This window comes from Coffea arabica, chromosome 1e, assembly GCF_036785885.1.
Source record: "Coffea arabica cultivar ET-39 chromosome 1e, Coffea Arabica ET-39 HiFi, whole genome shotgun sequence".
Classification (NCBI taxonomy): Eukaryota; Viridiplantae; Streptophyta; class Magnoliopsida; order Gentianales; family Rubiaceae; genus Coffea; species Coffea arabica.
Window position 1 is genome coordinate 5509567 of NC_092311.1, and position 10971 is coordinate 5520537.

General features: G+C 32.6%; 1 long non-coding RNA gene and 1 pseudogene across 1 annotated transcript; one reads left to right on the top strand and one right to left on the bottom strand.

The window, feature by feature from the left end:
* Positions 1-1499: 1499 nt before the first annotated feature.
* On the bottom strand, positions 1500-7877 carry LOC113703712 (butanoate--CoA ligase AAE1-like; annotated as a pseudogene).
* Positions 7878-8633: 756 nt separating this feature from the next.
* Positions 8634-10555, top strand: LOC113703791 (uncharacterized). The gene is made up of 2 exons (XR_003451523.2): positions 8634-8951; positions 10218-10555. It is a non-coding gene; the product is annotated as an uncharacterized lncRNA (long non-coding RNA).
* The last annotated feature ends 416 nt before the right edge of the window (positions 10556-10971 follow it).

Sequence of the window (10971 nt, forward strand, 5' to 3'; positions counted from 1 at the left end):
ATGATAAGCATTAGAGACTGAGCAGGATTTGATCTTAGTTTTTAATTTTATCCAAAATACCATTCTCCCTAATAATCCTAATAATTAGATTTATTGCATTTTAATAATAGCAATAATAGTAGTTAGGAAATTATTGTAACCTTAATTAAATTTGAATTATGAAGACAATAAACAAACTATAACATTCCAAACCAATGTGTCTTTTTGCATTCTATTTTCAGTTTTTTATTCAATTAAAAATTATTAATTAGTCATAGCTTAAATACATTTTTAAGTCTTCAAAAATATTACTATTGATACCAAAACAAGGCACTCTTACGACAATAGAATCTTTGTCATTTCTGCTTTAAGTTAGATTTTGTCCAAAAAATAAAAAATAAAAGATGACAAACGAAAAAAAAAAGAAAAATCCAATTATCTCTACCAATGAAATTTCAAATTTCAAAAAATGGAATAGTTAGATGGAAAAATTTATGTGTGGTGAATAATCATTTACACTCCATTGTTAATAGAATTAACATAAAAAATAATACAAAGAGTTCAATTTCAAAGAATATTCATCTCTTCTCTTTTTAAAAAACGGTGTATATAACTTCATATTGAAGAATTGCAAATTTAACTGACGTAACATGAAAACTAATACTGGAAAAGCATGCAACTAATATTTATGCAAACAATCATTTTTATTTTATTTTATTTTATTTTTTACCCTCCTATCTCTCCCAACACCCTTTTCATCCTCAACTATCACGCACGACATTCGAATTCTGAACTAGAAAGAATTCTAAGACACCTACCTTAACCACTAAGCCAACCCTAGTGATTGACAAACAATTAACTTTTGTTTAGCGTGCAAATTCAGATCATCCAACTTTAAAAGAAAAATAAAAAAAATTATTCATATATCTAATTAAAGATCATACAATTTTAGTGGTATTATCATAATCTGTGTGTCATGGAGAAAACAAACGAAGTAATTAGAAGTATCTATATTATACATACCATTCAAAATATTGATACTTTTGTCAAATCATTTCATATTTGGTCAAATCTTTATTTTTTAAATGTTAATTTTTCATCATCTTTCAGTCTTTAAAGCCATTATTTTAAATTGAAAGAGATTGAATATATCTTCATTTGTTAAAAATTCTCTAGAGATTTTATATGAATTTGTAGATATAACATGTTGTTAACTTTTTTTTTTTGTTTTTAAAATAATGGTTTTAAGGATAATTAATTAAAGAAGATAAAAAATTAAATAAAAAATAAACTATGCAAATATTAAATTTGTTAAAATAACTTTCATGAATAAATTTTAATGCATAAGAAACATATATTTTATGATATTATAATCACGTGCAAAGCACGTGACCTATTACTAGTTACATCCAAAGTGTATACAATAACAAAACTTACAAAATAAACTTGCACTAGACACTACTAATTAAATTAAGTCTCACTCTTGAAAATATTTGCTCTAATTTTATTAGAGCCTTATTCTAGAGATATCTGCTCAAACACTCACTAAACTACATTCTAAACACTAAAACACTCTAAGAGTTTCAACTCTAATTGAGCTCTTCTTATTTTTGTCTGAGAATGAGATGCCAAAAATGGCAAATGAGCTCCCGATTTATACTAGTGAATAGCCAACAAGCAGCTGCAATTTTCTTCTTCACATTTGATGTCCAATTGCCAGAACAAGGTGGTGGAAGTTTACATTATTGCTAGTTTGAAGACGACGGAAATGCTATAATCTTCTGGCCCTTGAAAGACTTCCCATATCCTTGGCCTTCTGGCGGAGAACAATTTTCTGTATTTTTCCTGTCGAAGTTTTTGGCAATTCCTCAAAAACAACAGTTCGTGGAGCCATGTAATGTGACAAACGATCACGGCAATACTTGATAATTTCGTCTGCACTTGCATTACAACCATCCTTCAAATGGACAAATGCACAAGGTGTTTCACCCCAATAATCATCTGGTCTTCCAACAACTGCAGCTTCCAGAACTGCTAGATGGCTATAAATCACTGATTCCACCTCAATCGAGCTAATATTCTCCCCTCCTGAGATGATAATGTCTTTGGATCAATCTTTTAATTCTACGTATCCATCAGGGTGTTTCACCCCCACGTCCCCACTTCGAAACCATCCACCTTTAAAGGCATCAGCTGTTGCTTTACTATCCTTAAAGTATCCATTCATGACGGTGTTGCCTCTGAACATCACGTCACCCCTTGTTTTTGTGTCCGGTGGTATGCTTTGCATTGTTTCCGGATCTTTGATATCGAGTTCTTCCATGCCAAGGTGGTGCAACCCTTGACGAGCCTTGATCTTGGCCTGTGCATCACGTGGTAGTGAATTCCACTCTGGTTTCCAAGTGCAAACTGTTCCAGCTCCTCCATCTTAAAAAGAACATGAGGAGGAGGGGAGGCAGCGCTTGCCATCACTATCACTTTTCCTGGAAGCAGTCTCCGATCAACAGACGGTGCATTTATTATCATATTTAAAACTGTAGGTGCACCACCCATATGTCTCACTTGGTGCTTAGCTATGCACTCAAAAATCCCTTTTGCAGTTACATTTCTTAGACAAACATTTGTGCCGCCCTGTGCTACAATGGCCCAAGTAAGGAACATCGGAGCAGTCGACAAATAAACAGGCATGGATGGCATTTCGTTTAAAAGAACAGCAGCCAGAGAATTGAGGTAGGCTCCTCTGTGATTGTAGACAACACCTTTGGGGGCTTGATGTTGTGCCTGAAGTGTAATTCAGAGAAATAGGATCCCACTCATCATGTGGCCTTATAACCTCAAAGTCTGGTCTTCCTGATGCCAAGAAAGATTCGTACTCTAAATTGTCTTTATTGAAATACATGTCACTAACCCTGGAAGATGAGTTCCCTTGGTCAGGAATCACAACTAATTTAGGCATCTTGCTGCTTGTCTTTAGTAGAATTCCTAATGCCCCTTTTGCAATATGAAGTAACTGATAATCAACAAAAATGACTTTTGCACCCGAGTGTTTTAGCAATGTCAACACCATTGCTGAATCATGACGTATATTGAGAGTACAGAGAACTGCTCCTGCCATTGGAACTCCAAAGTGCAGCTCGTAGATTGCAGGAATATTTGGGGCCAGGACAGCGACCTACACATGTAATCAGAAGCTTAAATGCAAGGTAAATCTGAAAGAGACAACTTAGTGGTTTAGACAAGAGAACACAGCCTTCTGTTGCATATGCACACAAACTGTTTGACTTGTAATCCATGGAATCCACGGAAATCGATGAAAGGAAAGAAAAGTTTTAATGTTCTGGGGTAGTTCATGTTTTCAGCTATACTTGACGAGTTCTAGTGTGCTCTGTGTATAACTTGACAATATTTTAGGGAGAAAATGTGGAGGAGTCCATTCAATAGGCCATGGACAAGTTGGATTCAAAGTTTCAAACTTTTCATAAAGCTGAAGCTAATTCAGTGTACCTATATCTTAGAAAACTCAACCTTATTTCAAATTTAATACTGCAGCATGTGACAAGACTTGATTTAGAAGATCTTCTAGGCACTGAATGTTCTATATCAAAACGCTTGCTTCTAGACTCATCATTAACCAGAAGAAGTATTATTTCCAGCTCATCAAGTCCTCTATCAGAAATATCATTAACCAGCAGATGGAATTTCTGATATACTTGTCAAGAAAGGAACCTCATCATTATACCATAACTGAACAGCAAGACATAGCAAGACTGCAGGATTAAAACAACTTTGCCAAAATATTCCAATGGTTAAAGCACACAGATATTAGCACCCGAGATGCTTCCAAGATGCTTTCAAACTTGAAAAAGCACCTGAAATTCCGATATCAAGATTAGACCTATTTGTAGCTTACGTTTCCACAAACTCTGTCACCGAGAAACCAAAATTGACCACAAATGTACAATTCCATAAGGTTAGCAATTTCGGGAATGGGGCAGCTGCAATTAGCACTAGGTGCAGTTGTTTTACATTTTTAATGATTTAGTGTACACTTACATAATTTTGATGTGTTTCATGATTTGATGCACATTTATATAACTTTTTATTGTGCTAGTAATAGTTCACACACTTTGCATGTAGTTATATTAACCTAAATATAACATCTCTTATATATAATCTTTTGTTGTGAAATTTGATTGTTTAAATGATAATAGAATATTTTCTATTTCTTTAATTAATTATTTTTACAAAGACTATCTAAATATGAACTCTTTGATCCATTGATTTTTGAATTTATTTTGAGCTTTTTGGTAATTATGGATTCAATTTTGATAAACAATTCTTAATATGGTTATGTTGTGTACTCAGAATATTTTTACCACTAAATCATAATAATATTTTTTAATATTGTACAAAAGATAACAAGAAATGCATGTATACATATCAAGTGTGAGCCTAGTAAATAAAATTCACAATTATTAGCAAAGTAAAGATTAAAACCGTAAAATCAATTTCTGGAAGTGTATCAGAGTAAATAAATTGGCTTGTTAGATTTTGTCAATCTAATTATTTTCACCAAACTCATCCCTTCTTTTACCTCTTGGAAAGTTCATTTACTAGCCAGAATCTAGATGCGCCTTTTCTCACTAAAAAATAAAACCCATAGTTAAGTTTCTAATGAAATCAACAAATTTAAAAAATGAAAAAAATTTGTATCAACATTTTGAATGCTATTTGCCATAACATTTTGAATGTTATTTTTTCCTTGGTAAGACAAACAAAATGCAATTGTACAATTAGAATGAATTAATTATTTAAAAATAAAATATATGAGCTGTGCTTATGCCCAACTTTGCATGAACATTTAATTATTCTACTTTATATCTTTTAGCTGAACTTTTCAATTTTTTCTTTTGTGAATTTGAATTGAATAATGTGAGGTGCATTATTGAATTTGGATTGTTTACATTTTTTTAAAGCATTATTGAGTTTAGTAAAGAATGTAAATGATTTATATTGCTTACTTATTTTAGACTGTCTATTTAATTGCCAATGGACATTCAATTGATAGAAATAATTGGATTCTTTTATTTGTTCTTTTCTTTTAGTATTTCTTCATATTGATAAAGCCCCATAATTATACATCTGTCTTGTGGTATTCATATCAAGATTCTCCAAATGAATATAGACTCTTTTCTTCTTATATATTTCTCTTTTGCTCCAAGAGCATTTTTTTTATACAAATATTTTTTACAATCTTAAAATTGTGGCTAATGCATTCATTCACACTATTTCGAATAAGAAATTATTTTGGCTAAGAAACTTTGACACACATAAGAATTGGAGATGAAGTGTAAGGGTCACTAAATAGTTTTAATAAGGAGTTTTTCATTTTAATTACCATTATTATTGAGATTTAGTTATTTGGAATGTTTCATATTTTTAATTACTACTACAATTAGAATGCAATAATTCTAGTTGAAAGATAGAGATAATATGGGCACAATAAAACTAAGATAAAAAAGTGCATGATGTTATAAAATACATCAAAGTTGTGTGAATGTACAACAAATCATTAACAAAAGTAAAACAACCGCACTAACCGCACCTATTGCTAACCATAGCTACTCCAAACCCTGCAATTTCATAGTGACATCTTAAATTGAAGCGGACCACTAAGCAATACAGACTGGAAGATATGCAGCTAATGCAACGCATATCAACTATTAGCAATGTAACAAGGAGATACTTGGATTCTTTGCTTATTATAGATGCTATAATGCTCCAAACACTCAAAAGCTTCTTGATAGATAGGTCAGTGTGTCTTTTACAGGTTTCAAGTAATGTGGTTGCATTAGGTGCCAAATCCCCCTTCCCCCACTATATCTATGTGACCTTTTGTTTCACAAAATAAAAGAGTTATACGAATTTAGAGTTGAGTAGCAGCAATAAATTGCATAATTATACCTCGAACTACTAGAAGTCACTGAATTGGTCCCTTGTGGGCTCATTGAAATGTCAATCCATGGCTATTTAACAACTTGTGGAATGATCCATTGAGACAAAAATGCCCAGACGACATTGTTCCAAACGAAGGTAGAAATCATTTTTAATATTCCAACTAGTTTCGCAATACTTAACAAAAAAAAAAAAAGTTTCTCAATAACCAGGCAATCAACAAATTAAAAAGGATAATTTCAAAAACCTGACAATTTCACTCAGTGCCCTCAAACTTTAAAAAATCTCATTTGGCTCTCTTGTTTTAAACTTTTTGTAACATTTGAAATCCATTTCAAAATATAATATTAAAAAAATCATTTTGAGAGAGAGAGAGAGTACAATTTCATTCCAAATTTGTCCTTTCTTGCTATTTTTTAATTGTCATAACACACCAAATTTGTTGCTTATCTTTTGTAAATTGATTGATGTAGTTCTTTAATGAAAATCTAAGAGTTGGTAACAAGATAAAAAAAAAACTCTTTAATAATTTTTGTGTCATTTGTTCGGACAAAAAATGTTAAATTACTTAAAATTATGAATGATTTGCAGTACTCATACAAAAAACTTGCAATAATTCATAACCATGAGAATACCTTTTGCACTAACTTAAAATAATACAAACAATTTTATGTATAAATTTTAGCATGTTATATCTTTTTAGTTGTCAAACCATCGATTTGGACATCAAAATTAAAAAAATTTTAAAATGTGTAAATGATTTATAAATTAGCTCAAAACACATTGAAGTGTTGAAAACGTTATCTTTGTAACTTATAAAAACTTTGACAAACTTTCAAATATATTATATACTCTTGACATTTAAAAAAACACTATATTTTGTCACATCAGAATAAATCTTTATAAATTTTCATTTATTATTAATATTTTCATGTTTTGGTAATAAAACAACACAAGGATAAATTTGGATTGAAATTATATTTTCTCTCTCAAAATAAATTTTTTAATATTATATTTTAAAATGGGTTGTAAATGATACAATAAGTTTAAAGTAAGGGAGGTAAGTGAAAATTTTTAAAGTTTGAGAATGCCAATTGAAATTGTCAAAAACCTCTCCTAAGGTTTCTGAAACTATCCCATTAAAAATTATAAAGTTATCACATAAAAGATGCTTAATCACATAACCGGGAGCTCGCGGATTCAAGTTATCACAGAGGTAAGTGGGGAATTACTATTGATCCTCTGGATTAAAATTTTTTTTAAAATCACGGATGAAAATTACAATGCAAACAAAAATTCAATCGTGACAATTAACCAACAACAGAAAAATTTAAAGGGTTTTTAATTACAGTACAAGGAAGCATAGAAATTAAAGGAAAAAAAACGAATTGGACAAGAAGAAAATACAGGTAAATTGTGAATTACAAAGAAAACCCAGAATATCCAAGGATCAAATGGTAGCTAACAACATCATGACGAGAGATTCCGAGGGAGTGAAGGGCAGAAGCGAGTCTGGCTTATCTGTCACGAGTTTCTGCCCAAGTGAACTTTGAATCGCCATACACTACTGAAATCCTGTCTCTGTATACAATTGCTGAACACTCCAAGAAACTTATGGGCGTCAGAGGTATATAATTTGCAGAGCATTTGACAGTACCCTCCATTGATGATTCTATCCTTTGTCTGAAAATCTAAAAGAGTGCTTCTACTATCAACAGAAAAGAAGATAGGTTGTTTTCCCGTTGAAACTTGGGTGATGGAGAGGGGATTATATAGATGAAAACCAGAAATTTGTGCAGTAGTGTTGAAGTACACTATGAATGGACCCTTCCTTGCATGGGGTGTGAATATACCGAATGAAGCCTTTGCTGACTCACCACCTCTGTTGTTTGTTAGCATATTTTATTTTATTTTTTTTTCATTTAATGGGATCATATGATTCATTGTTTACTTTTGCATTGTTTTGGCCATTTGGGCATAGTGAGTGTGAGTCTTTTGATCATTTTGGATTTCGCTCTTAGGATTGTTTTGATCATTTGGGATTTTGCAAATAAGTCGAATTGAGTCCGGATAGTGATGTGTTTGAGTTCAACTTGAATTAAGATACTTGATTTCTGCCTTGTCAAGCTTTTAAAACTTGAAATTGAGATTTGAATTTGAACTAAATTGAATTTAATCAAGTTTAAGTGATATGAATTGGGATTGGTTCTGAAAGTGATGGCGCATTAAAAGGGTGTAAATGAGTCGAATTGAGTTTGGATAGTGTAGTGTTTGAATTCAACTTGAATTAAGATACTTGATTTCGGCCGTGTCAAGCTTTTAAAACTTGAGTTTGAGATTTGAATTTTAACTGAATTGAAGTTAATCGAGTTTAAGTGATATGAATTGCGATTGTTTTGTGATAGTGATGGTGCACTAAAAGGTAGGGGTGGCAATTTTCGACACGACCTGAAAACCCGACACGAACCTAACACGAAATTAATGGGTTTGGGTTTCGATTTTGAGAAATCGGGTCAGAATCGGGTCAGACCCGACAAACCCGAAAAAAAACAGGTCAAAATCGGGTTAAAAACGGGTTGACCCGCTAACCCGATTTTAAAATAAAAATAAAAAAATAAATATTAAAAAAATATCTAAAAACTTAATAGTAAAATGTAAATAACTAAATATAATATACCAATTAATAATTATCACTTATCAGTTATCACTAGTTCTGTAGTTCACTACGCAGCCGGCCCTAAATCTTTCTTCCCCTTTTCAGCTTTTCTTCTCCTCCAAACGCAGCCGGCCCTAAACGCAGCTTTTCTCCTCAACAAATCTAAACGCAAAACCAAATTTAGATCTAGATCTGGCTGATGATGATACTGATGCACACAGGACTGATTTGATGACCTTTACCAAGTTTATATTGAACGAGCAGTCCAACTGTCCAACAGTCCAAGTACGCAAAATCTCGCGGGATCTTGCTCAATCACATTGTTTTGGGTTGCAAGTTCATTTGTTCTACTGTCAACAAGGTCCGTACTCCGTAGTTTACTTCTTTTCTTTTCTTGAGCATTTTCCCTCTTTTCTAAAAACAAAGGCAGACTTTGTAGCTAATTTTGACTTGCAATGGTACGATACAATTAATGGGCAACATGTTAATCACATTAATGTTGTTTGCAAAAGTCTAAAGGTTAGGTTTTCATCATTTGACTGCTTTTTTGAACATGTTTTTCCAAAAAAAAAAACATGTTTTGCATGGATCTGAGCCATTGCAATTTGTAAGTGTAGGGTTTTTGTGTTGATAATTTTTTTCATGAGACTTAGTGGCATGGCGTGGCTTGTTCTTAACATTTGTCTCACTACTGGAGCTGACTTTGGTTCTAAAAGACTTCAAGTCTTCAACGACTAAAAGTTTAGATATTAAATTAGCTAAAAAAAATAAAATTTTATACACTGAATCTATATTGGTAAAAAAAAAAGTTCAATTTTTTTTTTTTTACCTATGAGTGAATTTGGCCTATCCCAAAGCTGAACTTTTGTTTGGCCACTACTTAATCACTGGAGGCTATGATCTTCCGGGCAACTTGAAAAAAGAGTTCAAATCATTTACTGTACTGGGATGATTAATCGTTAATGTTAATTTCTGCATTAACCTGATGGTGAAAAGCCAAACCATCCATTTATTTTTTGCCATTTTGACACATGAAATTGTAATTGATGCCGATTTGATGCTTTCCAAGGTGCCAACTGATGCACATTAATTTTCCTTTTGTCAACTGGCATTAGATTGTCTTATACGTTAAGTGATGGGTTAACTGAGTTTAGATTCCTTTTGTGCTGCATTTTCATGGGAACATGAAATGAATGTATGAAACGGCTTCATTTCCTTGTTAGTAATCTATTGATTATCTTTTTTATAACAATGAGGAAAATAAAGACTTGTTAGTGGTGATTTGATACTGAACAGAGTGTGGGCATATAGGATTTGACAACATTATTTGAATTCTTTTTTATTGAGATGAAGTGCAATAAGATGACGATTATCTCAAATAGTGATGGTGCAACTGGGGAAGATTTTAGAATTCTCTTTAAGGTACCCAAATGATGAATTTTACCTGATTTTAGTTGTGAATTTTAGTTTTTGCTGGCTGCGGTAGGCAGCTGGAGATAGTTTAGATGTAAAGGGACTTAGGCAATTGCTTGTGAAATACTTTTACTATTTTTGTTTCATGTAATTTGCATAGCACTTGGCATGATTAACAGCTTTTAATCAGTTTGTTCATCTTGATGATTAACAGATGGATATAAGTATGACATATCCAAATTCAGTCACTATTGAAGAAGATAGTGATACCGGGAGCAGTAGTGATAGCATCAAGGAAACAGGCCATACCAACTAGCAAATTATGAATGTTGTTGTTGCTGATGATGAGGGCAGACCGGCAGAACATTGGTTGGCCTTGGAGCATCACTTTTGTTGTGATTTAATATCATGTGAATTGTAATATATTGACTCTAAACTTGTAACTTTGGTTGGTAGACTTTTGTTTAGATTGTTCTAGTTGAATTTGTTTGACTTGTGTGAAATTAGAGTTGTTAAATTTGGATAGATGATGTATTATATTATTTTTACTCTTATGATGTCTTAATTTAGTTTGGAGTTGATTCTATTAAAAATCACAGCAGTCAGCAGGTTAATCAGTGAATGGGAATTAAATTTCAGGTTGGCGGGTCAACCCGTTTGACCCGCCAACCTGAAACTTTCAGGTTCAGGTCAGCATACCTGACCCGTCACGGGTTGACGGGTCGGGTTCGAGTCAATATATTTTTTGGCGGGTCGGGTCAGGACCCGACCTGCCAACCTGATTTGGACCTGATTGCCACCCCTACTAAAAGGGTGCAAATGAGTCGAATCGAGTCTGAGTAGTGTAGTATTTGAGATCAATTTGAATTAAGATACTTGATTTCGATCCTGTCAAGCTTTGAAAACTTGAGTTTGAGATTTGAATTTTAAAACCCCTAGTTAAGTTTGAGATTTGAATTTTAAGATAC